This window comes from Phacochoerus africanus, chromosome 5, assembly GCF_016906955.1.
Source record: "Phacochoerus africanus isolate WHEZ1 chromosome 5, ROS_Pafr_v1, whole genome shotgun sequence".
Taxonomy (NCBI): domain Eukaryota; kingdom Metazoa; phylum Chordata; class Mammalia; order Artiodactyla; family Suidae; genus Phacochoerus; species Phacochoerus africanus.
In genome coordinates this window covers 101,752,795-101,780,698 of record NC_062548.1, presented here as the reverse complement: position 1 = coordinate 101,780,698, position 27,904 = coordinate 101,752,795, and the positions used below count along the sequence as shown (strand labels likewise).

The following is a 27,904-nucleotide window of genomic DNA, read 5'->3' as shown; positions in this document are numbered from 1 at the left end:
GTCGGATTTATTAACCACTGCGCCAAGACAGGAACTCCATGGATTTATTTTTTAAAATAGAGCATTTATTAAGCACTGAGTGTGTGCCCTGTGCCAAGTAAGTCTCATGAGTTCATTATCTCATTTAATCCTCGCAAAAACCCATTAGCACCTCACCTCTATTTAACGGATGACAGAACTGGGGCCCAGAGAGGTACCATGTGCCCCAGTGACAGAGCTTGGTTAGGGGCAGAGCAAGGATTCAAGCCCAGGCAGTACCCACGTGCTGAAGAAAAGCCACTACCCTATTTGCATTCTTGTCAGTCACTGTCGGGTTTCTGTACCAGGGCCTGGGACAGCCCCTTAGGGTGCCCCGGAGTCCCTGGGTCAGCCCCAGGAGGGCCAAGGAGAAGTCGTTCAATCCCAAGCTCCCTTAGGTACCAACATCATCGACAAGCTGACATCTCCCACATCAGGGGACACATTCTCCCACGTAGGTAGGAGCTGTTGGATAAACACACATTGATTTAGACGTGTCGCTGAAGGCGGATTTGCTTATGCTCCTTTGTCTTTTTTTTTTTTTCCCCCCTCAAAGGGTATTAAAAGTACGACTGCTATCACATGAAGCAGGGAGCGGGTCTGCAAAATGTTTCGATTCTATAAAAGACTATTTGTGTTTTTAAAAAGTTCAGAAACCACTTTACAGACCAAAACACGGATGCCCCGAGAGCCAGCATGCTCTGGCCAAGTTTCAGAGCAAGCTGGGGCCCAGAAGTTAGGGGGCGGGGGAGGGTCCCTTTCTGTCTGGTCGGAACAGCCCCCCCTGCCACCAACATCTCAAAAAAGGGGCCTGCAGGGGTGGATCTGGGGGCCACCACCCGGTAGGGCATGAAGCTGGAAGGACTGTGGGACTCGGACAAATTCAGGGGCCTCACCTGTCTCCCACAGAGTAGAGACAATTCCAGAACCAAAAAAGAGCCCCAACCTTACCTGTTATTTCTCCTCAGAGCCTTTCCCAAGGCCTGCACTGCAGGTCCTGCTGAGGCAGAAGGCAGCTTCACACAGACCAGCAGGAAGATGGGAGGGGGCTTTCAGTGGGGAAGTTCCCCCCACCGCCACACAACCAGGCCAAAGGGAGAGACCGACCGACTGACCGACCCCCTTCCCCAAAGGAAGGAAGCAAAAGAAAGACATTTCTGGAGCATTTGCTGTGGGCCAGTCCCTGTGTTTTTACAGGTTAGTATTTTCTTTTGTTTTGAACCTCAACAATCCTGTCAAGCCGATCTGACAACTCCCATTTTCACAGATGCACCTCAGAGCGGTCCAAAGCTATTAAAAGGCAGAGCCCGCACCTAACCTTGACCCCACACTGTGGGGCCTGGTCTGTGTTCTGGGGTAGGAGGGGGGTGGAGCTGCTGGAGAGAAGGGGAGGGGGAGGGGAAGGGGAGGCCCAGCCCCCACATCCCCTGCCCCAGCGAACATCCTCTCTGCCTGCCTTTGTTCACAAAACCGAAAAAGTGATGATGGTTTTCCTTCCTCTCTTTAAGAAAACAACAGAATCAAAACAAACAGAGAAGGGGAACTCCCTCCTGTAGCTTTTGCCAGAATCAAAAGGAAGAAATAGTCCCAGTTCAGCCCTGGGCCGCCAGCTACTGGGACAAGGTGTGCCAGGGGAGGGGAGAGCATCCCTCGCAAAAACCCAGCTTCCAGCGTCCCCCTCCTCCTGGTCCTGAGCCAACCCTTCCCCCTCGGGCCACCTCATTCCCCAAGAAGAGACACACGTGCATACACACGCCCAGAGCTGAGGCAGCTGAAACTTCCCAGAGGGCCTTAGTAAATCCTAAGGAAGGGCAAAAAGGAAACGAGAATGCCTCTCCCCCCTAGACAAAACACAAACGAGCACCGGCCACCTCCCACGGCTGGTTCCCACTCAGGACTGCCAGGTCCTGCCCCATTTCTCACTTCTGAGCTACCCGCACTGAAGTCTCCTGAGGGCAGTGGTACCTCACAGGGTCCCTTTCTTCCCAGAGTCAGGCTCGCCTGTACCTTAGCGGCTACAACCATCCAAGTCTGGAGTAGCCTTAGGTGCATGGTACTGCAGGACACCTGTCCTTACCATGGCCAGAGCCCTCCCATTCATCCCCTAGTTCAGTGTGCACTTCCAGATGTCTTGTGCTGATTGGCTCATTTGGGGTGACTGACAGCTTCAGAGATCCGCCCCTTGCATACAGGGAGGAGGCCTTAAAGGCTCAGCAGTGTCCTTCTAACCAAAGGTCTTGGTCCCATGAAACTGGGACACTCCTCTGCGATCCCCCTACCCCTATCAACGTCACTCTTTGACGGGGACTCTGGGGCCAAGAACACCTTTTGAAAACTGCCTGGATAAAGGAATCTGTGGTCCGGGTTCAAGGTCAGACTATAGCTCAAGATTAGTCCCCCCTTCCCCAATTGAGACTAATTAGCCCCCACAAGTACTCAATGAGTAGTTAGTTTTGAACTCAGTGCTAGACTTGGTCCTGTGGGAAATGCAAGAAGACAGATGTGTCTCAGAATCTTTGAGGGACTTGGGAGAGATGGTGGCAAGGAGAGGGCTGTGCCAAAGCAATTGGAGGGGTGGCTAAAAAGAAAGTCGGCTCCTCTTGGACACGTGGGAGGTCAGAGGGAGAAAGAGCACAGGGGATGCTGCTAACTGTTGGGAGAATAACTGCTCTGCAGCATCCTGCTCTCCCTCTTGCTTCCTCAGGCTGACAGGTCCTACATTTAGCAGGTGTTCCACTGGTATTTGTGGGACAAACAGCCACTGTCTAGGCTTCACTGGCAGCAGAGGGTTAGAGGTCAAGCAAAGACAACTCTCCCGAGGAGGAGGCCAGGGCAGGGCTGGGATCAGACCTTCCACCTCTGCGACCAATCCCTTTTCCTTAGCCTCTCCAGTGCCCCCCCGGCCTTCATCTTTCTCCCCGAGAAACCTTGGCCAGCTCCCCAAATAAAGTCTATGACAGCTGTGACTCTACCCCCAACTGGAGTGAATGCAGTGGCTGGGGGCTCAGGCTCCACAGTCAACCCCTGAGTTAAGATTCTGTCTCCACTCCTTACTTGTCCTTGACCCAGGACAAGTTCCTGATCTTTCCCAAACCTCTGTTTCCTCTCTGTAGGCTGGGGATGCTAAGAGTATCCGCTTGTAGAGGTGCGGTGAGGGTTAAATGAGATGGATGCCCCAGAGATACACAGTGGAGCCCCCCGCACTTGATCTCATTCCTCTGCAACAAGGACTGTTTTGTCTTCCCACTGGCCCAGGAAGCCTCTTGAGGGCGAGCCCCATGAGCTCATGGTCCTGTCTCCTCTCCCAGGTCCCAGCTCAATGTGGCGCCATTGAAGGAGCTCAGTAATGCTTGTAGACCAGGGAGTAGAATTTAGGAAGTTGGCCTGGAGTAGGCGGATTTGATTTCTCCCTGGCCCAGGACACCCTCCTCTGCCATTCCCACCCCCAGCACACTCCTACACAGTCTTTTTATTTATTTTTTCCTTTTTTGGGCACCCCTTGGCACATGGAGGTCCCTGGTCGGGGATCAGCTCCGAGCCACAGTTGTGATCCAAGCCACAGCTACTGCAACACCAGATCCTTTAACTCACTGTGCCAGGCTGGGGATTGGACCTGTGTCCCCACACCCCAGAGTTGCCACCTATCCCGTTGTACCACAGTGCAAACTCCATTTTTTCATGTTGTTGTTCTTCTTCTTCAGTCTTTAAGACTTTGCTCTATCTGCCTCCTCCAGGAAGCCTTCTCTGGTTCTCAGGTTGGGTCAGGCCCCTCCATGTCCCTGCTGCATGCATGGCAGACAAGTCTTGAGCCATGCACTATTACAGAGTGGCCCTTGGTTTAGGCAACTGGTACCCAAGAGGCTATGCCTCATCTCACTCCTCTGCCAAGTCTGGCTCAGCAGCAGCTTCAAGTTTTGATGAATGAATTCATGAATTTGTTCTGTGACCATGAGCAAATTCCCTCTGTCACCTTCTAACAAGAGGAAAACACGGATCTTTCTTGAATAAGTGGGAGGGAGTGGCCCAGAGGTGGAGGGGGCAGGGCCAGGGGAGACATGGAGAGGCTTCTGGCCAAACCGGGTCCTTCCGGGGCAACCAAATTGGCTCATCAAGTGAGGGTCCAGTGGAAAAAACTGCCCCACACCTGACGTGCCCCTGGTGGCGGGGGCTCTTCCCACATGAGGAAGGAAGGTCATGGTCCCTTGGCAAGGCCAGTTGAAAAAAAGGAGGTTGGCGTTCCCATCGTGGCTCAGCAATTAGCAACCAGCATCCATGAGGACACAGGTTCAATCCCTGGCCTCGTTCAGTGGGTTAAGGAGCTGGGGTTGCTGTGGCTCTGGAAAGGCTGGTGGCTACAGCTGATTCGACCTCTAGCCTGGGAACCCCCACATGCCGTGGGCGCGGCCCTAAAAAGACAAAAATACCAAAAAAAAAAAGAAAGAATAACAGGAGTTTTATGTATCCAGGCTCTATCCAGTAACCTGGTCCCCAAGACCTTCCCACGGTGCTGGCTGTCAGCACCGTTGTGTCCTTGAACCGGTCACCACTCATCCCTGGACTTCCAAGTTCTCTCTCCTGACCAGAGCTTAAGGTGCCACCATGGGCCGGTGCCCGGGAAGGGAAGGAGGCCAGGGATGGACTCCTGGCTGGCTGACCACCCCCAGTGGGGGGCTGGCCTGAGCAGGCAGGTTTCAGCTTTCAGCTTTCAGCTTTCAGCGTGTTTTCCTGTCTAAGGCACTTTCTATTTTTCAATACTTTTCCTAACTCCGCCAAATAACGAAAAAGGAAATTGGTGCACCTTCAAAGAGCTGGGAGAGTGGGGGTGGGCAGAACCCAGCCTGGCTGGGCCAGAGGGGCCCCCCATTTCCCCAGCCCTCCCTCTCCCCTCCCTGCCAGGCTGACTCATTGTTTTGCAACAAACAGCAGGCGGCCAGGCTCTGGCAGTTTCTCCAAGTCCGGCCCCAAAGCAGGCTGGGTTCAATCCCGGCCCTCCCCACGGCCCTCGAGGCCCGGAATGATTGGGTTATCTCCGCCTGCATTCCCTTTGTTTGAGGCGGCCACTTGCTCACTCGAGGTAAACAGACTCTGGGCAATGAAGAAACATGAAGGGACCCATTATCTCTGGAGACCAGAGCATCCCTCTCCTCCTGACTGGTTCCCCTGCGAAGAGGAGGGGTTTCAGAGCTGAGCATCCAGAGACTGGTGCCTGGGTTCAATCCCGGCCCTGCCGCTCCCTGCAGGTGACCTTGGGCAAGTCCCCGAGCCTGCCTGCTTCCACCTTCCAGTCCACAGAATGTCGGGATAATAGTACCTTCCTCAGAGCCATTCTGGGCACTGATGAGTTAGTTCATGTTTATGATGGGCTAGTTTTTAAAAAGAGCTCCATATAAGTCGTGTTAAATTGGGGTGGGGGAAGGTCTAGAATAATGTTAAAAATAATAAACCCAGAGTTCCCGTTCAGCGGCATCTTGGGGGCACTGGTACGCAGATGCGATCCCCAGCCTGGCACAAGTGGGTTAAGGATCCAGCGTTGCCTCTGCTGCAACCTAGGTCATAACACGGCTTGGATGTGACCCCTGGCCTGGGAACTCCATATGCCTTTGGGAGACCCAAAAAAGGGGGAAAAAAATTAATAAACCCGTCACCTGGAGTTCCCATCATGGCTCAGCAGAAATGAATCTGACTAGCATCCATAAGGATGCAGGTTCAATCCCTGGCCTTGCTCAGTGGGTTAAGGATCCGTCATTGCCATGAGCTGTGGTGTAGGCCGCAGACACGGCTCGGGTCTGGCATTGCTGTGGCTGTGGTGTAGGCCAGTGGCTACAGCTTCCATTTGACCTCTAGCCTGGGAATCTCCATGTGCCATGGTGCGACCCTAAAAAGACAAAAGCAAAACAAAACAAAACAAAAAAACAACCAACACCCAAGGCCAGGTTCGGAGCGGCTTTCCCAGTCCCCCATCCCCCATCAGCTGCTCCACTTTGCATCCCTGAGTTGAGGGCATTGATGGCCCACAGCAGGTAGGCACCGAGGCCCCAAGCTCCTTTTCAAATGGAAGTTGTGCAGGGGAAATCCTCGGGGGAGGTAGGCGCCAGCCTGGGAGGGTCTGGCCACCTGAAGGGTTGCACAGAGAGGCTTTTTGGTTCCTGCAATGAGCTTTTGGAATTTCAAAAAGACATCCCCAGGAATGGACAGCCCACAGGGGTGAAGTGACGAAGGGCAGGCGGCGAGCTCTCCCTGAAGTCCAATCCGGGGGCCATTCCTGCCATTTTCTTTTTCTGGATGGGTTTCCCCCCAAAACCTCAAGTTCCAGATCCAAATCTTGGTTCTGACACTTACTGGCTGAGAGACTCTAGGCAAGTTCCTTACTCTCTCTAAAAGCTCCATTTCCTAGTCTGTAACAAGAGATAATAATCCTGCCTTGCAGGGCTGGCGGGGGATTAAATGATGCAACACAGGCAAAGCTCTTGGTGTGGGGCCACCAGGGGCAGGACCAGAGCTCCATCAGTGGGTGCTCTCCAATCTATGCCCACCCCCTGTCCTCACCAGAGACCAGGGAATCTGCTCACCTCCAGCCTGACTGCATGTGCCAGTAGATTGCTATCCCACTTCACTGCTTCCTGCATCCTTTCTGATGAGTCCAAGGGCCTGGGGTTGGCTTCTAAGCCCCTTCGCTCCTGGTTCCCCCAATGGTGCCGATATTGCACAGAAGTTAACAGGGTGCACTTCAGAGCCCAGGAGATTGGGGTTGACGTCCAGCTCCCCAATCACTAGCAGTGAGTCTTGGGTCACAAGCCTCTGTCACTTAGTCATTCATTCAGCAAATATGTCTGAGCACCTGATCTATGCCTGACACTACAGGGTGCCACAGGTACAATGAAGAATACAGATCAGAGAATCATAGTCTAGCAAGGAAGACAAACAGTAAATGTGTATTCAAACACATAATTGTTGAGCGCTACAGAGAGTGATGGGTGCTGTGGGATATTTCCTGGAAAGCATAGGAGAAGGTATTTCTTCCTTTTCTTCTTCTTTTTTTTTTTTTTTTTTGCTTTTTAGGGCCGTACCTACCACACATGGAAGTTCTACCACAGCCACAGCAATGCCAGATCCAAGCTGCATCTGTGACCTACACCACAGCTGATGGCAACGCCAGATGCTTGACCCACTGAGTGAGGCCAGGGATCAAAATAGCATCTTCAGGAATACTAGTCAGATTCATACTGCTGAGCTACAATGGGAACACCAAGAGAAGGTATTTCTGAGCTTTAAGCCAGGACCTGAAGGATATCTAAGAATGAATTACAGAAACAACATGTCCAAAGGCCCTGAGGTTAGGAGAGTTTGGTACTCATACTGAAGGGAACCTATGGTGAGCAAAAGAGAGACTCAAGTTGAGGTTGAAGAAGAGGCTAGATCTGGTGGGACCACATAGACTTTGGGAAAGACTTTGGGCCAGAAGCACTGAATAGTTTTAAGGAATGGGGAATACGGTTAGAGCACTTTGAAAAATGTCTGCAGCACCTGAATGGATAATGGCTTGGAATGGATTCAGGGAAACCAAGGATCAGACTATCTTTCAAGGGAGAGGAGACTGGTTGGGCGAGGGAAAACAGGGCTAGAGAGAAGTAGGCAAAGCCAAGACATGCTTAGGGAGTGGGTACAATGGGACCTAGTTACAGGGTAGGTATAGAGGTCAAAGGAGAAGCTATCAAATAAAACTTTCAGGTTTTGACCTGGGAAACTGGGTGGAGGGCACAGCTAGTTACTGAGAGGTGAAGCCCCAGAGGAGGGGCAGATTTGATGGGAGGGGGGAGGTAGAAGTTTAGCGATTGATGTTTAAAATATCTTTATCAAGTAGGCAGCTGGAGGAGTTCTCTTGTGGTGCAGCTTGTTAAAGATCTGATACTGTCACTGCAGCTGATGGGGTCACTGCTGTGGTCCGGGCTTGATCCCTGGCCTGGGAACTTCCAAACTTCCATATGCTGTGGGTACAGCCAAAAAGAGAGAGAGAGAGAGAAGAAAAAGTAGGCAGATGGATATACCAGACTTGAGTTTAAAAAGAGAGGTGTAGGGAGTTCCCTGGTGGCTCAGCAGGTTAAGGATCTGACATTGTCACTGCTGTGGCTTGGGTTTGATCCCTGGCCCAGGGAACTTCCACGTGCTGTGGGTGTGGCCATAAATAAATAAATAAAATACACAAAAGAGAGGTCTAGATTGAGAATTGGAAACTATAGGGAGTTCCCGTTGTGACTCAGTAGCTAACAAATCCGACTAGGAACCATGAGGTTTTGGGTTCGATCCCTGGCCTCGCTCAGTGGGTTAAGGATCCGGCGTTGCCGTGAGCTGTGGTGTAGGTTGCAGACGCGGCTGGGATCCCACGTTGCTGTGGCTCTGGGGTAGGCCGGCGGCTACAGCTCCGATCGGACCCCTAGCCTCGGAACCTCCATATGCCGCAGAAGCAGCAAAAAGACAAAAACAAAAAACAAAAAAAAAGAGAGAGAGAGAGACTGAGAATTGGAAACTATAGAAAGGGAATTAACATAGGAAAAGACTGCCAGGGAGAGAGTAACCTGGGCTAGTCAAAGAGGACCAGGCCTAAGGCCTGAGGGGCACCCCATTTAAGTGTCAGGTGAAATGGAGCCCCAGTTTTATCATCTCCAAAGGGGAGGATAATAGTACCCATAGCTCACAGCATAACTGAGGATTATATGAAGTAGTCAATGTCAGGCAATTTACAGGACGCCTAGCACACAGCTGCTGCACAACAAATGGGTAGAAGGGTGCATTTGGTTGGTAATTCTCTTCATTTGCAAGTGATAGAAACTCAACCTAGTTTTAGAAAGAGTTCTTTCAAAGGGTTCAGGATCTCCTACAATCAGGGGAAGGACTGAATCACTAAGGCACCGCACAAAAGGGCAGGACCGAGGTCCTCGGAGGGACTGCCTCTCAACTCTGCCTCCCGATGGGATCAGCTTCTCTCCCCGATTCTCCGACGTCTGCCCTGCGAAGGGGCACACGGCTGCTCCTGGCCGGGTCTGGGTTTCAAGTCTTGATGTTCTCTGGGAGAGAACATCCTATTCTCTCTGAACCCAAGTTAACAAAAGCCCAGAGAAAGAATCTCCATGGCTCCCCTTTATTTGGGACCTTCCCCCTGCCCCACTCAGTGTGGGGGAAGCAAAGGGACTGGCGACTTCAAAAACATGGCACTGCCATAATGGGGGATGGGGGTGCCTGGGTGGGGGGAGGGCTGCTAGGTCAGCAAAAGCAGTAGGGGGATCCCTCAAATTCCTAACCTGGAAATGCACTTGCAGTCAGGAAAGGGGGCTAATTAGTACCTGCAGGAGGTTAAAAACAAACACAACACTTCCTGATAAACCTCCCAACACCGCCAGTAACTCACAGGTAACCTCATCACCTGCCTACTTTGTCTCCCTCTCATGCTACTTCCTCCTTCCTTGCAGATGGGCCTCCCCTTGGCCCCCCTTTGAAGGAATCCCTTTTCGGACCCTTCACTGGCCTTCCCAGACCCTAGGATTGAGGCCAATTCCTTTTTTTATTTATTTACTTTTGATTTATTTATTTTTCCTTTTTTAGGGCTGCCCCTGCAGTATATGGAGGTTCCCAGGCTAGGGTCCAATCGGAGCTACAGCTACAGCAACGCCAGATCCCAGCTGCATCTGTGTCCTACACCATGGCTCATGGCAATGCTGGATCCTTAACCCACTGAGTGAGGCCAGGAATCCAACCCACATCCTCAAGGATACTAGTCGGGTTTGTTTCTGCTGAAGCATGACAGGAACTCCACAATTCCTTTTTTTAAATACATATGTTCTTTTTTTTTTGGTCTATTTTTGCCTTTTCTAGGGCTGCTCCTGCGGCATGTGGAGGTTCCCAGGCTAGGGGTCTAATTGGAGCTGTAGCCGCCGGCCTACACCACAGCCACAGCAACATGGGATCCAAGCCGCGTCTGCAACCTACACCACAGCTCATGGCAATGCCAGATCCTCAACCCACTGAGCGAGGCCAGGGATCGAACCCGCAACCTCATGGTTCCCAGTCAGATTTGTTAACCACTGCGCCACGACGGGAACTCCTTTTTAATTTTTTTTTATTTTTATTTTTTGCATATATTCTTTTTCATATTATTTTCCGCTACGGTTTATTACAGGATATTGAGTATAGTTCCCTGTGCTATACAGTAGGACTTTGTTGTGTATCCATGTTATATATTATCTCAAACTCCTAATTTCTCCCTCCCTCATCCCCTTTCCCCTTTGGTTACTGTAAGTTTGTTTCCTGTCTGTGAATTTGTTTCTGTTTGGTAAACAGGTTCATTTGTGTCATATTTTAGATCCTACAAATAAGTGATATCAATAGTATTTCTTTCTCTTTCTGACTTACTTCACTTAGTATGATAATGTCTAGGTCCACTCATGTTGCTACAAATATATTATGTGATATATACAGATATATTACATCTTCTCTGTCCAGTCCCCTGTTGGTGGACATGGAGGTTGCGTCCATGTCTTGGCTATTGTAAATAGTGCTGCAGTGAACATTGAGATGCAGGTATCATTTTGAATTAGCATTTTCTGGATATATGCCCAGGAGTGGGATTGCTAGATCCTATGGCAACGTTATTTTTAGTGTTTTAAGGAACCCTCCGTCCTGTTCTCTATAGTGGCCACACTAATTTACATTCCTGCCCAGCAGTGTAGAAGGATTGCCTTTTCTCCCCACCCTCTTCAGCATTTGTTTGTAGACTTTTTAATGACGTTAAGGCGAATTTCTTTGGCCTGACCTCTCCACCTTTCCCCTCCTCTATCGCTGCACCTCTCAAGGCACTCAAGGCCCAACCTACCCCAGACTTCCTCCCTCCCGGAAGGGTCTCCTGACCTCTCCAGCCTCATAGCCCGCTCGCACTGACCTCCAACCAGCCTCCTGCAAAGCTCTAGGCTCACATTTAGGGCGTGCCTGCCTCCTGTCAGTCACCAAGGCTGGTAAGTGCTCCCACATGCCCACTCCCTGAAAGACAGACGAGGCCAACCCCATTGAAAGGGAAGACAGGCTCAGCGAGGTTCCGAAACGTCCCCCAGATTACCCGGCTGGTTAGTGAAATAACCGAGACAAATCCAAGACTGACAACCGACCTCAAAACCTTTGCTCTAAACCAGGAGCCAGCAAACTATATGGGCCTGAAGGCCAAATTCTGCCCACTATCTGTTTTTCTACAGCTTGAGAGCTAAAAATGGTTTTCACATGACCGGGGGGGGGGGGGGGGGGGGATCGAAAGAAACATAAGATTTTGGCACAGGTGAAAATCACAGGAAACTAACATTTCAGTGTCCATTAATAACGTTTTATTGGACATGGTGGTGTGGTGGTTGTTTTCATCATGGCATACAGCAGCTTGATGTGGGATCTCAGTTCCCAGACCAGGGATTGAACCCAGGCTGCAGCGGTAAAAGCACTGAGTCCTAACCACTAGACCACCAGGCTACTCCCTTAATAAAGTTTTCTTGGCGCACACCAACACCCATTCATTTAAATCTCTTTGATGGCTTTTTTTTTGAACTACAGTGGCAGAGCTGAGTCGTAGTGACAGGGACCAGCCTACAAGGGTTCCCATTTGGCCCTTCACAGAAGACCTTTGCCGACCTCTGCTCGGAAAGGCACCATTGATGAGCCACAGCTCCACGGAGTTCTGAACACCCTGCCTGCCTTGACAGGCTGCTGTCTTTCTCTGGGTGCTGAGCCCACTGTAGGATCTCAGAGGGAAAGCAAAATAGGTTTTAGCCCCCTTTGGACTTCCAGGTACTAAAGATGTGCACCAGAAGTTCCCGTCGTGGCACAGCGGAAACGACCCCAACTAGGAACCATGAGGTTGTGGGTTTGATCCCTGGCCTTGTTCAGTGGGTTAAGGATCCACTGTTGCGGTGAGCTGTGGTTGTAGGTCACAGGCGCAGCTCGGATCTTGCATTGCTGTGGCTGTGGCATAAGCTGGCAGCTGCAGCTCCGATTGGACCCCTAGCCTGGGAACCTCCATATGTCACTGGTGCAGCCTTAAAAAGACAAAAAACCAAAAAAAAAAAAAAAAAGATTTGCCCCAGATGGGACTGAAGTTTCAACACCTGAGAAGGACGAAAAAATTCTAAACCAACCCCTCCTGGCGTCCCCCAGGCTGAGCCAGGCTGTTCACCCAGGGGGGGCAGTGGGAGACCTTTGTCCAGACAGGCTCTGACTCATCTGGAGTGCGCTCTGCCTCTTGTTTGGTTTTCAAGGAACCAGCTTCAAGGAAAGAAGCAGAAGAATTGGGTCTTATCCAGAAGAATAAGACTGAGAGCTGTCCTGGCGACTAAGTGGGATCTAGAAAGAAAGCACTGAGCCTGAATGAAGGCTGGCACGTAGTAGGTGCTTGATGACCTGCAGCTTTTGTGAGGAGGAGGAGGAAGAGGAGGTGGAGGGAAAATGGGGAATTCTGGAAGCTCCAGGCTTTTGCTTGCCTGAATGGGGCTTCTGTGTGACAGAAAAAGGCTCCCCTTCCTCCAGCGCCCACCAGGACACCCTTAGGGAGTGGAGTGGGAACTCTTTCTCAGCCCCCACTCCCACCCCCAGGGTTGGGTGCTTTTGCACAGTGCATGCACCTCACAGCTTCACAGCTGCAGATGGCAGCCCCGCTGGACCTGAGAGGAGGGAGGGAGACATGAGTGGGGTTTCCTGAGTTTCCCCCTCTAACTCCGCAGCTATCGCAGGCCAGTCCACAAACCTTCCTGCACTTCAGTTTCCTTGTCTGTATAATGGGGATGCTTGTCTCCCTCTGGCAGTTCTGAGGATGAAATGAGGGAGCAGATGTGGAAATCAGGGGGGAGGGGGCTTTTCGTGTTTTTTGTCTTTTTAGGGCCACACCTGTGGCATATGGAGGTTCCCAGGAGAGGGAGTCGAATCGGAGCTACAGCTGCCGGCCTACACCACAGCCACAGCAACGCAGGATCCAAGCCATGCCTGCGACCTACACCACAGCTCACGGCAACACTGGATCCTTAACCCACTGAGTGAGGCCAGGGATCGAACCCGCAACCTCATGGTTCCTAGTCGGATTCGTTTCCTCTGCGCCACGACGGGCGGGAGCTCCGGCGGGGAGGGGGGGTAGGTTTTGATGTTAACCAAACGACCAAATGGAAGCCTGCCATTCAGGGTCGTCCAGAAGCTGCTATTTACAGAAAGGGCTTTGCTGTTCACTTTTTAGAAATGATATGCTATAGAGGGTTTAGCAAGCAGAGAGTTATGTTATCCATAATTTATTATGGCTAATGTTACTTCTACACTAATCTTGCCTTTTTTTGTTGAGGGGAAGTGGGAGAGGAGACGCCGAGAGGAGGAGAAATACTTGAAGTGCTACAGCAGTAGTTCTCAGACTTCGCCTCCCGGGTCAGGGTTGGGGCCTGAGAATCTGCATTTCTCACAGAGTCCCAGGCGGCACCCCTCTGAGGACTCCACTCTGTCACAAGGCCTAGAAGACCGCAGAGCAGCTAGAGGAGGTGGGGCCAGGGCTTCCTTGCCTGAGGGGGGCAGGGGGAGCAGGGAAAGTTCTTACTGTCCCAACAGACCCGTTTCTTGAAGGAAGGGACAGGCTCCCAGGACCCCAGGGATCAGCCTGGTTGGCCCCAGACCCGGAATGTATGGGGGTGAAGGCCTAGTCAAAGGCTCCCCCCACCCCACCCCCCTCAGAGAGGGGACTGAGGCTGGAAAGGCGGGGAAGGGCTGGGTTTCCCCAGATCAAAGCTGGTTCCCCAGCCTTTGATTCACAAACAAGCAGACTCTTTAGAGGCTGGCCCGGAGTTTGGGGCTGGCTGGCCTTGGGGCCTGGGGTGAGTGGTCAGAGGCCCCCAGCCCGCTCTCTTTTTGCATAACAGCTTGGCTGTCTAACAAAAGGACAGTCCTTGAAAGGCCGTATGGGGCTGTTAAAAGCTTCCGGCAATGGTTTAATTGGGGGCGATTAAAGTGTCCACCCCAGGAAGGCCTGCCCTTCAAAGGCCAACCAGGCCTGGCTCTCCTGCCCTCAGCACCTCTCCCCTCGGCCACGCCCCTGGTGGTAGCCCTGCCCCCAGCCTCTCCCCTCCCGCCCCCTCGGCTACCCTGTGGCTCCCTGCCGACTGAGGAAGTCAGGGACAGGGACCCTTTGGCCAGCCTGTCTGGGGGGATTCCGTCCTGGCCCCTGGACCATCAGGACCATTTGTTCACACAGTTTGGTCTCGTGGCTGAGTCAGTGTGGGAGGTGGGGAAGGCTGAGTCGGAGACAGAAAGGGCCCCAGACTGGTCCACCCGGCTCACTCTGGCTGCCTCAGGACACCTAGCCTGCCTGGTCTCTGGCCCCTCCTTGAGCTCCCTTACCAGCCCCTCTCCCCAAGGCCCTGGCCCATCTGCAACTTCATGGTCACCGTTGGGGGTCCCACACATTAATCTTCCAGACATGACCTGAGAGGTGTTGGGGACTCAGAGTTGACCAGACAGGAACCATGACTCATGAAGGTGCTGGATAAGTGAACAGGCAGAAGCAACAGGGCACGATATAGGTAAAATGAGGTGAGCTATAAGCAGGGCCCCTGCCTCTGGTAGGGCTCAGGGAGCGGAGGGGCAAGCAACATGACCTTCTGGAAGCAACAGAACCTACAGTGAGAACAGGGCCACTCAGTCTGGCCCATTTGCCAACCATGATGGGAAGAGCTACACCACAGCTGGTTTCACTAAAAGACCTGACCCACCCAACCAGTTGGAGGATCCTTGGAAGGGGAAGTGGGTAGAGATTCCATCAAGTCTCGAAATCATTGTTCTGTGGGTATCTGGCTCAGACAACTCCCCAGAGCCCAGGCAGTGTCTAAGAATCTTCTTTGGCTGAGCCAACCCACAGGGAGCTGTCTTAGGGGATGAATCAGGAGCCACTTTCCTTTCCCATCCCTTTAGGCCCATTTCCCAAGAGAGAGTCCAAAGCCTCTTTCTTCTGGGTGCTCTCTTTTCTCCTCCAGGCCCTGTTCTCATCAACCCCACCAGGCTTTGGTCTGACACTGACCATCCAGCGCCACTCAGAGGATGGAGGTGCTGGGGCCAAGGGGCACGGGGATTTCCAAGTCCCAAGGAAGGACAGGCCAAGCTTTTTACAGGGTGAGTGTGGGATAAAACCAATCCCCGAAGCTGGGAGGCAAGGAGGCCAAAGTCTGAACTGCAGGCAGCAAAAAGCCTCCATTCGGGGATCTCTGTCCCGTTCTGAGTCCTCTTTGGGGGGAACCCCTGACTATCCCCCCACGTACCTGACAGCCTTCCTGTCCTGTCCCCAGGCTCTGCTTTGGTCCTCAGAAGCCCACCCAGGGCAGGGTCAAGCAAGGAGGGCCTAAGAGGGGGAAAGGAGCAGAGGTTCTGAGCAGAGCATTGAAACTGGACCCCAAAAGCCAGGCAAGCATCCCGACTTTGAGTAGAGATCTGGCTGCTGCTTACATCAGTGGAATTGTAGCATCTCACTAACCAGAGCAGCAAGCTGTGAGGCACACAACCCATCCTAAGCCCCATCTCTATCTCTGAAGGCTCCTGGAAGGCAGAGCAGCCAACATGCATGATTCTCCCATGAACTCTCCAGCCCTCCCAGCCTCCGCCTGGCAAAGAAGCCCTCTAGTGAAGCAACTCCAGACTTCCAGATTCGTCCACTGGAGATAAAACCAGAGCAGTTCTCTCACGCAGGGCATGGACCAAGGATAAGTAGCCGTAGTTAAGAATCAGGGCTACGGGGATTCTCGCTGTGGCAGAACAGAAACAAATGCGACTGGTATCCATGAGGATGTGGGTTCGATCCCTGGCCTCGCTCAGTGGATCACAGATATTCAGTGTTGCCATGAGCTGTGGTATAGGTCACAGACACAGCTCGGATCTGGCGTTGCTGTGGCTGTGGCATAGGCTGGCAGCTGAAGCTCCGATTCAGCCCCTAGCCTAGGAACGTCCATGTGCCTCAGGTGCAGCCCTAAAAAGCAAAAAAAGAATCGAGGCTATGGAAAGAAAAAACAAGTGTTGGTAAGAATGTGGAGAATGTAAATACACTCACAGACTGTTGGTGGGAATGTAAATTGGTACAGCCACAATGGGAAAACAATATGGAGGTTCCTCAAAAAACTAAGAATAGAACTATCACATGACCCAGCAATCCCACTTTGTTATCTAGCCAAAGAATACGAAAACACCAATTCGAAAAGATATATGCACCCCTATGTCCACTGTGGCATTATTCACAATAGTCAAGACATGGAAACAACCTAAGCGTCTATCAACAGATGAATGGATAAAGAAGAGGTCATGCATATGTAAGCAGTGGAATACTAGTCAGCTCTCAACAAGACAAAATCTTGCCGTTTGTGACAATCTCATGGACTTCGAGGGTATTATGCTAAGTGAAATAAGTCGCTCAGAGAAAGACAAATGCCATGATTTCACTCACATGTGGAATATAAAAATAAAAAAAAATAAATGAAAAACCAAACTATAATAAACATGTGGATACAGAGGAGTTCCCACTGTGGCCTAGTGGGTTAAGGGCCTGACTGCAACAGCTCAAATCTCTGTGGCAGCAAGAGTGTAAGCCATGGCCCAGGAACTTCCATATGCCACAGATATGGCCAAAAAAAAAAAAAAGTGGATACAGAGAACAGCGTGGTGGTTACCAAAGGGGAGGGGGGGGGAGAGTGAAATGAGGGAAAGGTGATGGATGGAACCTAAATTGCTGGTGGTGAGCACACTGTAGTATATACAGAAGTAGAAATATAATGTTATAAACCAATATTACCTCAGTAAAAAATAAATTAAAACCAAAAGCTTCAGGGCTATGGAAGCTTGCCAAAGAGCCGGCTGCTACCCCCTCCTAGTCACTCTGCCCCCAGACTTACTCCTTTACTCCCCGAGTGACCAACAGACTCGGTTTCCCTGGGACTGAGGGGGTTTCCGGAACAAGGGATTTTGGGTTTTAAAATCTGGATGGGAGTTCCCGTTGTGGCGCAGTGGTTAACAAATCCAACTAGGAACTATGAGGTTGCGGGTTCGATCCCTGCCCTTGCTCAGTGGGTTAATGATACCGCGTTGCTGTGAGCTGTGGTGTAGGTCGCAGACGCAGCTCGGATCCCGCGTTGCTGTGGCTCTGGCGTAGGCCGGCGGCTGCAGCTCCAATTGGACCCCTAGCCTGGGAACCTCCATACGCCCCGGGAGTGGCCCAAGAAATGGCAAAAAGACAAAAAAAAAAAAATCTGGATGGTCCCAGGCAAACCATCGTGATTTACTCAAGCCTGAGGGGTGTCCCAGGACCAGCTTTCAGCGTAAAAACTGGGAAGGACAAGTGGCCCCCCTCCCTTCCTCTCCTGGTCCAGCCTCTGCTCCCATCCGTCCCCTGAGACAGTGTGTAAAGGCCACCAACAACCTTCAAAGGCCAGTCGCTGAGGCCTCTTCTCCTTCCTCTTGCCCACGGCGGGGGTGGGGCTGGGGCAGGGGTGTGGCAGGAACCGCAGAAGCCTCAGGCTATACCCGGCTGGCCTGGAGGGTGCATGGAGGGTGGGGCGAGGGGGTCAGGGAAGTGACAGCCTTGCTGTCCCACCCTCTCTACGTCGGTTTCTGGGCCTGTGCGCTTTATCACCCTCTCGCACTATCTGGTCGCCTGAAGGAGTATCTCCCCCTCGTCCACCCCAGCCCTGCCCTGACTCAGATAAGCTGAGGGGCCATCCTCACAAGACAGACGTGAAGCTGTGGCCTGGGTCCTTGGCTGCCCCAAACCTCCCTGTCTGACCCTTGGCCTTGGCCAGAAAAGCAACAGGGCATCCCCTTGGGGCTTCCACATCCCAGGGGCACGGGACTTCCTACACCCACTTGACAGATGGGGAAATGGAAGCAGGACAAATGATGTGACTACCCAGGGCTGCCAGGCCAGACCCACAGAAGCAGCATAGGGGGTGGAAGGGCAGGAGAGCACACCCAAAGGCTCCGGGATGGAGCTTCTGGGAGGATTTTGAGTATAACTGGAGTGAAAGACCCACAGTTGAAGATTCAGTACCTCTACCTCCCCCCACACACACACCCGCTGCCCTGCACGCCCGCCCCAACCATCTCAGGCCAGCCTCCCAAACCACCCAAGCCCAGAGCCTCAAGACCGCCTCCTGCAGGGCTCCTGTCCCCCAGGAGGCCTTCTGCCTGGGTTTCTCCCCACCTGAAACCTGATCTTTGCTGCCAAAAGTCAGCCTGAGTGTTATCAGGGTTCACTCACAAGCCTCCCCGTGTCCCCGTTGCTCCAGGATAGCCAGATGTTGCAAACGTTCCCTGACTAATCCCGAGCCCAACCATCGCCCCCACGTCCATCCTGCGGGCAGTGGGTGTGGCCACACGAAAATCCTCATAGTCCCCAGATACGCCATGTCTTTTCTTGCTTCTGCTCACCCTGGCCCCTCCACCGAGAAAGGACACCTTCCCATCATCCAGATCAGTGGAATCCCTGCTGGTCCCTCAAGGGCCTGTTTACATGTCTCCTCCTCCAGGAAGCCTCCCAGAACATGCAAGTCAGAAACATATTCTCCTTCTTGAAATGGCTTTAGCACTTACTCTGTGCCAGGCATTAGAGTGGGCCCTGTGTCTCATTTAACCCTCATAACAACCACAAGCATCAACTGCTTTACTATTATTGTCTGCATGTGATAGACAAGAAGCTGAGGCCCAGAGTGGTCAGGTAACAGGCCCAAGGTCACACAGCTGGAAATGGACGGAGGCAGGATTTAGGCTCTAGCTGCTTGAATTCTGAGATCCAAACCACTGATGGCTGCCCCTAGGGGTGTCTGTACCTCTGTTAGGGCCCCCTCCCACACTGGGTGCAGGCAACATGGAGCAGGACTGGCTTCTTAAAGGAGTCTTCATATTTGCTCCGAGAGCCCAAAGGACCTTTACCCCAGGCTCCTCTAGGCCCTAGAGGGAAGGACATGTTCTATTTCTAGTCCCCCTCAGGCCAATCTCTGAGCAGTCTCTGCCTGGCTTCTTTCTGGCTGTGGGGACTTGATCCCAGCCTGAGCATGGGATGTAGATGGGTCAGCCAGAGGGGAGCCAAGACCTTGGCTCCTGGGGTCCCCAGTGGCCCCCCAGGAACTCTCTCTGCCCCTTCAACCCCTCTCTCCTAAAGGCCACTCCACACCCACCTCCTCTAAGCTGTGGCTGCTGCCCCCAGACCAGCCTCTGCCTGGTCTCTTTGTCCCCTTTCTGCCTGTCTCCAGTCCCAGCTGGGGGATGTGTCTGGGTCCCTGTGCGGACTCTAAGCTCTCTTGCTGCAGCTCCCTCACACTCACATGAGACCCTAGCCACAGCTCTTTAAAAAAAAAAAAAAAAAATTTTGTTTGAAATTGATTCCCACTGTGAAGTGGCCTTGTATAGAAAGATAACAGAACTTGTTACCATGTACAGAAATATTGGTTATAACCTGCACATGATGAAGTGTTTCAAACATACACATATTAAGTTTCCTGCTAAACATGTAATCCCCACAATTTAATTTGTATTTATTTTATTTTATTTGTCTTTTTGCCTTTTCTAGGGCCACTCCCGCAGCAAATGGAGGTTCCCAAGCTAGGGGTCCAATTGGAGCTGTGGCCACTGGCCTACACCAGAGCCACAGCAACACAGGGTCCAAGCCGCGTCTGCGATCTACACCTCACGGTTCCTAGTCGGATTTGTTAACCACTGTGCCACGACCACGACGGGAGCCCCTTTAATTTGTATTTTTAATGTAAAAATATAATGATGCACTCTTAACAAGATTGGTAATTTTGCATATTTTGTCTTTAGATAAGTGATGAAGTTCAGCCTTACACATTTAGCTGGAGGAGGGAAACAGAGGCAAAGTAACTCTGCTTTGGGATGAACTACTCCCTGGCTTTTGGATGTACCGTGAAGGCTTCAGTCCTCGGCAGGTGTCGGCCAGGCTCAGATGCACTGAAGGACCCAGACCGCTCTAGGGGCTACGGCTGGGGTTGGGAGAGGAGGCGCGTGCATGCCCAAGGGAGTGTGTGTGTGTGTGTGTGTGTGTGTGTTACACGCCTTGTGTGTGTACGTGTGTGTACGTGCCTTGCATGCACGTAGTCACAAGTGGGTGACTGTGTTCATCCATTTGTGAGTGTATGTGTGTGTGTGTGTGTGTGTGTGTGTGATTATCGTACACCCCCGCTCAGTCTGCTTATGTGCCTGAATGCTCCGGGTAGGTGCAACCATGTGTTCAGGAGTCCTCCCTCCCCTTCACACCCAACTCCTCCACAGCCCTCAGGACGCTCCCCCGCCCCGCCTCACCCCTGAAGCCTGCTCTGACCCTCCAGCTCACACTGTCCTCCCTCTGACCCTCCCTGCTCACCCTGCAGCCCTGACCTGCTGACCCACATCGCAAACACTGTTTGTCTTGTTCTGGTTCAGGCCTGGAGCTTGGTCACCCTTGTTCCCTGAGGGTGGAGGCTGACGCCTTTCAAATTACCCCAAAGCCCAGCTTAGGTCTGGGGACACAGCCTTGCATAATACACACACTCATAACCTGAATTAAAGCCAACGGCATTGAAAGGAACTGCATTTACGTGACCAGAAACCAGAGCAGGCGAGCTTTCCTCTTTCAGCTTTGAACTCATTTACTTGGCATCTTTCTGTCTGTTCTTTTTTGCTGTCTCAATCTTCAGCTTACAAAGTACTTCCCTGTACATCCATATCTCATTCAAATCGCATGACCATCCTTTAAGATAAGAGGACTTATCCTCATTGCACAGATGAGGAAACTGAGGCTCCAGGAAGCTACGTCGTGACTCACCAAGGTCACTTCAGCCTGGAAGCAGGGCCTGGAATCCTCACGCCTGAATGGACGTGGTCCCCACGGCCCCTCCCCAGCAGTAAGCACCTGGGGTTAGAGGGCAATCCCCGGCTTGGAGGGGGTGCTTCCTCACCTCCCCAGCCCCGCTCCAAGTCCTGAAGTCACCACGGGAAAGAGATGAACCAGGCCCCCCCCCCCCCCCCCCCCCCCCCGGCCAGGGACAACCCCACCCAGCTGCGGGAGGGGCAACAAGATCAGTGGACATTGTTCCCAGCCTGTGGTTACTGATTTGACAACAGGACTGTTCCTCTCCAGCCAGCCAGGGAGTTAATGATTAAGGAAGGGATTAAATATTAACCACCTGTCGGGCCATGGCGTAATGTCTCAGTCTGCACCTGAGCCTACCTAAAAATACCTCCCCCCTGCTGTGGGCCAGCCTCACACAGGGCCTCTAAGCCCCTTGCTCTGGCTATTACCTCCCCATGCAGCCAGTCTGGCCCTGATCCCGGCTCACTACTTCCCACCCATGTCCACCACATCAGACGCTCATACCCACAGCACAGACCCAAGAAGTTTCCCTGTTGCTTGGCAGCTACAAGCCACACTGCTGGAAGCACACCTGGTGGACTTTCTGGAAGAGGAGGAGGATTTGCCTAGAGCTAACTGCTGTGTGTTCCTGGAGCTTGGAGGGTCAGTAGGTTGCATTCCTATGTGTGATCCAGTTTAGCAGTGTTCTTATCTCCTTGCCCAAGTCCTTCCTCCACCTAGAGACCCCTCTGAATATACACAGACCAGGTCCCAACACCCTGGGCTACAAAACCCTGGGCTTCACTAAAGAAATCACCAAAGAACAGCATGCTCCCCAACAGAGCTATTATTTTCTTGCTTCTAGCAGTAAGGATCTGGGGGCTAGCTGCCTCCAGGAAGCCTCTGAGGCTAACCTAGTCCTGGACCCTCCTGGACCTTGCTCCCCCAGCTTTCCTCAGCCCTGGGGTAATTCAGGCTGGCATGGGTGTGGGCTGTTGCACAGGTGCAGGAAACTGGCTGCATCTGTTAGAATGGTCCTTTGAAGTTCAACCGTGCAGCCCATGTGGTCTTCCAAAGGCTGGGGGCGGGGACAGTTCTATCACACCCAAGCCCGTGGTCAGCCTCCCCACGGCAGGAACCACAGACCGTATGTCATGGGGCTCACTCAAGCCTTTTCTAGAAAAACTGAATTCTCTACTCAAGTAACAACTCTCCAGAGAAGCTCTGTTTCTGCTCAGGGGAAAGCCCGCAGTCTGCCCACTAAACACCCACATGAGCTTGTACTACCCTGCAGAACTGCAAGCCTGGGGACACCTTTATCATCCCCATTTTACAGGTGAGGAAACTGAGGCTGGATGAAGTTATACAGCTAGAAAGTGGCAGAGTCTGGCCTGCCTGACCTGAAAGACATACACCACTTTTTTTTGTCTTCTGTCTTTTTAGGGCCGCACTCATGGCATATGGAGGTTCCCAGGCTAGAGGCTGAATCGGAGCTACAGTTGCTGGCCTACACCACAGCCACAGCAACTCGGGATCCGAGCCGCGTCTGTGACCTACACCACAGCTCACGGCAGCACCAGATCCTTAACCCACTGAGTGAGGGCAGGGATTGAACCTGCATCCTCATGGATCCTAGTCAGATTCGTTACCTCTGAGACACGAAGGGAACTCCTGCCAAACACGATTTTAAAGAACTTAGCATCGGTTGCTCTTCCCATAGCGGTCTGAACCCCCAGTTCAGCTCTTCAGACCAGTTACCGACTGCATCTTTCCTTCTTCCATTTAACTTTCTCTCACCTACAGTGATACTTGCACTCTTAATCCCATAGGGCCTCCCCTGCGTGGGACCCTTCCCAGCAAAGGTCCTCCTTGTCTTCTGCGTCCCAAGCATGTGACCCCAGGAGACTCCACAGGGAGACTCAAGAACTTTGGACAAGGATTTCCAAGTCCTTCCTAAAATAGGGCTCGTCCCTTGAAGACACGGTGTGAAGCTTCTCGCAGAGACTTCTAGAAAGACCTATCACCTTCCTTCTTTCTACATAAGGGTTGTAAATCATCTTACCGGACCCAGACTGCTTAGAATCAGCATTGCAGTGGTTTCCTCACACCATCGCCTGTGTTTTCCAATGAGGAAACCAAGGGCCCCGGAGGTCAAGTACGTTGCTGGCCAGGTGCCTCCCACATGAGCTCCCAGGGCAGCGGTGGCACTGAGTGAGGGCTGCACTGGGCGTGGCCCCAACGGGCGCTTCCAGGCCTGGGAAGGTTTCCCCTGGGGGCTTCAGGCCTTTCCCCCCAGCTCACCCTGACACCCTGGCAGCCTCGCCCTGCTGCTCTCTGCCCCAGCCCCCTCACTAGGCCACCACCCCTCAGAGTCTTGCCCTTCCCCACTCTTGACAATGACACCCCCCCCGCCCCCCCCCCCCCCCCCCCCCCCCGAGAAAGCCCAGGAAACTTCTCAGCTAAGTACAATGTTTCAACTCCCAGCACACCACACACCCTTTGCGGCAGGCCTCCCGGGGCAGAGGGAAGGGCAGCCCAGGCCCCGCCCCTTCACCCGGGCACAGAGGCCCCGGTCTCCGCCCTATCCTTGGGCTGCGTTTCTGCTCTGACTTTCTCACAGTCACTAACACTTACAAATTTAGGTGAATTTGGCAGAGCAGGAAGGAGGGAAGCAACCACCCAAGAGACGATTTTCAAAGGGTGAATCCCTGGGAGTTCCTGTCCTGGCTCAGCGGTAACGAACCCCACTAGTATCCATGAGGACGTCGATCCCTGGCGTTGCTCAGCGGGTTAGGGATCCAGGGTTGCTGGGAGCTGTGTTGTAGGTCGCAGACTGTGGCTCAGGTCCAGCATTGCTGTGGCTGTGGTGTAGGGCAGCTCTGATTCGACCCCTAGCCTGTTTGCATCTCATTTGCATATATTTGCAAGGTGGCTTTGGAAGCTCTCCTTTTTGGCAAAGAATATGGAGAAGTAACGGATTGGGGGCTTCTGGGGGCACTGAAGCCTCAGGGAGGTTTCCAAATGCCTTGGGTGGGTCTTAGGGTGGGGGGGTCCTGGAGCACAGAAAGAAGTATGGGGGACAGAGCACCAAGTTGAATGGGGGGAGGGGCAGGGTGCAGAAAGTTGGGGTGAGGGGAGTAGCTGCTCCTGGGCCAGGGCTCAGAGGAAGTTCCTGGGCCTTAGCTGCCTTCCTGTGGCAGGGACCCCTGCTCTGGGCACCGTTCCCTTGTGGGCCACCGCCTGGCCAGGAGGGTACGGGTAGGGGGCGTGGTGAGGCACAGCTTTGCGGGGCCAACATGGCAGGTAATAGAAAAGCATGAGGATGGACAAGGAACGGGGAACACAAGAGACACAGAGGCAGCGCCAGAGGAAAGGGACACCCAGAACAGTCCTGACTGAGGGTTCTGGGGAAGGTAGGTCCTGCCCTTTAGGTGGACCGAACCTGGGAGGCCCAGCACAATCTGCCCTCCCACCCCACACATCAGTTCTCAGTTTATTCCCCACAGAACCCGAAACAAGACCCAGGCAGCTAGAGCTTAGCCTGGCTCTGTACCCCTGTCTGGGTGACCTTGGGCAAGTCTCTGTCCCTCTCTGGGCTTTAGTTTCCTCTTCCGTCAATCATCTAGAGAGGAATTGATTTCTATGGACCCACTCCTGTTCCAGCTTGGCCCATGGAAGCCTCCTGGTTCCCTGGGGCTCAGAAACTTTAGTGTTTACCTCCAGGATCAAGTTCCAATTTGAGTGGTCAGGATCCTTCTGGATCTGGTACCAACCTACCTACTCAAGCCTCATCTTTCCCTCTTTGCAACAGTCCAGGAGCCTAGATCCTCCCCGGCCCTTGGGTCTGTGTGCCAGCCTCTTCCCCTCTCTCCATGAAGTGCCCCCACTTGAGGAACCAGCCCCTCCTGCAGGGCTGGCGTTATGGACATGTGACCCATGCAGTTAGCCAAGGCCCCGTGCTTAGAAAGACCCTGGGCTTGGTTTCATACTTCAGGGGCCATCCTGTAATTAAAAAGTTTAGGGGCACGATCTTTAAGGTATTAGCCTGCTGAAGAAATAAAGGTTTTTTTTTTATATTTACCCCCCCAAAAAATTTGAACAAGGGGCCCTAAATTTCCACTTTGTGCTGGGCTCCCCAAATTATGCCCCAGACCTGCCTTCCTCCCCTCTCATCACGCCCTCCTTAGCCCCACCTCCCTGTGGCCAGAACTGGCAGCCCATGTGACAGAAGCAGAGACCTTCTGGACATCAGAGGCCCAGGACTGATGTCACCTGAGTAAAATGGCTCAGGGACTGCCAGGGGATGTGGAGAACAGAAGAGGCAGAGACCCTGACTGTGTCTTAGAAGGAAAGCTGGCTTCTGTCCCTAAAGTCCCTGAGTCTGATGAGGAGACAAAGCAACTGGCCCGGGAAGGTCCCAGTCTCCTGAGGGCACAGTTGTGGTGGGAGAAATCGAATCTCAATTTCCTCCTCTCTTTGACCCTTGCTGAGGACAATGAGAGGAGAGGTGGCTGCTTCTGGAGCTGGAGAAGTACAAGCCGGGGACCCCCTCTGCCCCTAATCCTTAACCTGCAGAGCTCTTGCTCCGAAAGCATCTCTTCAAGCATCTCCAAAGATGCTGCCTACCTACACATCTCAGTAAGGGACCTGAGGTAGTGGCTTCCCTCCTGGCAAATGGCCTCACCGGCTAGAGAGGACAGGCCCCTCTGGCGGCAGCCCCTGCAGCCCCCTTCCGGTCAGGGGCCTGGCTAAGGCTGCCTTCCCTTCTCTCTGCTCCCTGGCCCTGAGGGTGTGTGGTCTGGCCTCCCTGGGGCCTGGTGAGTCAGGCCCCACACCCACTCTGGAGCCACAAAGCAGAGCAGTGGCCTGAGCCTCTCCTCACCTGGAGGAGCCTGATAGTCCTGTATGCCGGGGCTGAGATCCTACTGAGACCCCAGGGCAATGACTTTGGGCCAGTCCTAGGCCCCAGGAACGGGAGGAGGGGAAGTGGGAGGGGTGGCTGGCCTGTCCCCACCGGCTTCTGGCTTCCCCTGGCAGCACCTTCGTTAACCACAGCCTTGCCCACAGCACTGCCTGCGTCTGGGCCTCTGCTAACGGACCCACCAACTCCAGTCATCACTGAAGATCTGACTTCAGCGTCTCCATCTCCAGGAAGACTTCCTTCAACTTCAGGGTGTCTCAAGTGTCCCCCTGGCCTTTCCCATGCTGCTCCCTTGGGAAGCACTCGCTCATGTGTGCCTCTGGCCCCATCAGCTCAGGTCTTTCTGAGGGCAAGTCTGTGTCGTCTGTGTCCTTGACCCCTGGCAGGTCTGCCGCTGTGAATGAAGCTCTCAGGTGTGGTGGGACAGCCAGGCTGGGGCAGGTGGGAGGGGGGACAAGTCGGGGTTTCTTCCCTTCAGATGTGGGCAGAGTGTCTCCCATCTGCCATAAGAATTAGAGCTGTTCATGTAAACCCACGTACCTGCAGAGTCATAGTCACAGGTGACGAAGCTGGGGCTCATCGGGACAAAGTGGCTCCAATCACACTGGCCACTAAGGTCTGCCTCCGGGGGCTGCTTTGTCTGAGACTCAGCTGCCCGGCCCAGGTATGTTCTGCTCTGAGGCAGGGGACTGAACAAGCTGACCTCTCATGGGCCTCCAGGTCAGGAGGGGAGCCTTCCAGTGACACAAGCTGAGGCTCCAACCAGGTCTCGGCCCCCTGACCTGCTCACCCACAAGGCAAGTGCCAGTCCTCCCACCAGCCCAACCGGCTCCCAGTTCAGCTGCAGAAACGGCCAAACGTCTCTCTGGAACCAAAACAGGAAGCTGGGGAGAAGGGGGCCAACGGCCGGGACCTCTAAGGCTCCTCCAGGAAACATGTGGGGAGGGAGATGGGTGGCCGGGGCAAGGTCAGGCCTGCTCACCCCATAACCCCCACCCCAGGAGCCCCCCCGCAAGCACTGAGAATCCCCACCTCATCTCCCTGCTGGCAGGGGACCTGGGAGGGCCTGGGGAAAACAGTTGTCCTCTTACGGAAGACGCTAGGGGGAGGGTTAGCTTTCAGAACCATCACTCCCAGGTGAATTTTTTTCCATATATTTTATTTTTTGCTTTTTTAGGGCTGCACCTGTGGCATAGGGAAGTTCCCAAGCTAGGGGTTGAATCACAGCAACAGCTGCCAGCCTACACCACAGCCACAGCAACTCGGGATCCTTAACACACTGAGTGAGGCCAGGGATGTAACCCACGTCCTCATGGATCCTAGTTGGGCTCGTTACCTCTGAGCCATGATGGGAACTCTCCATAGATTTTATTTTTTTGTATTATTTATTTATTTCCTGGCCGTCCCCTTGACACACGGAAGTTCCCAGGCCAGGGATCAAACCCACGCCACAGCAGTGACCAAACCACTGCAGTGACAACACCAGATCCTTAACCCACTGTGCCACAAGGGAATCTTCCTTTTTTTTTTTTTTTTTAAAGAACAGTTTTAGATTCACAGCAAAACTGAGCAGAAAATACAGAGTACCCATATACCCCCTGCCCCACACACGCCTAGACTCCCCCACGATCAACATCCCCCCCCAGTGTGGTACGTTTTTTTCCAACTGATGAACCTACATGAAACATCATTATCACCCAAGGCCCATTAGGGTTCACTGTTGGTGTTGGACATTCCATGGGTTTGGACAAATGTATGACGACAGGTATCCACCGTTAGAGGATTATCCAGACTATTGTCACTACCCTAAAAGTCCTCTGAGCTCTGCTTCTGTGCTCACCCTACTCCCCAGCCCAGCCCTGGCAACCTTTAATCTTTGTACTGCCTGCAGAGTTTGACCATTTCCAGAATGTCATAGTTGGAATCATAGAGTCTGTAGCCTTTTTCAGATGGGCTTCTTTCACTTAGTAACAGTGCATTTCCTCCTTGTCTTTTTATAGTTTGTTGTTCATTCACTTTAGCACTGAATAACATCCCATTGTCTGGATGTATCGGAGTTTATGTCTCCATTTACCTACTGAAGAACATCTTGG

General features: G+C 52.9%; 1 long non-coding RNA gene across 3 annotated transcripts in view; it reads right to left on the bottom strand.

The window, feature by feature from the left end:
• Window positions 1–27,904, bottom strand: part of LOC125128117 (uncharacterized) — a 69,195-nt gene that overhangs the window by 25,734 nt on the left and 15,557 nt on the right. Inside the window, exon 1 of one of the 3 annotated variants that reach the window (XR_007135143.1) lies at window positions 22,953–23,202. The exons of 1 other annotated variant lie outside the window; for it this stretch is intronic. This is a non-coding gene — a long non-coding RNA (uncharacterized LOC125128117). Of the gene's footprint in view, window positions 1–969; window positions 2,178–22,952; window positions 23,203–27,904 lie in introns of those variants that run through there. One more of the 3 variants, XR_007135141.1, reaches the window with a different exon arrangement.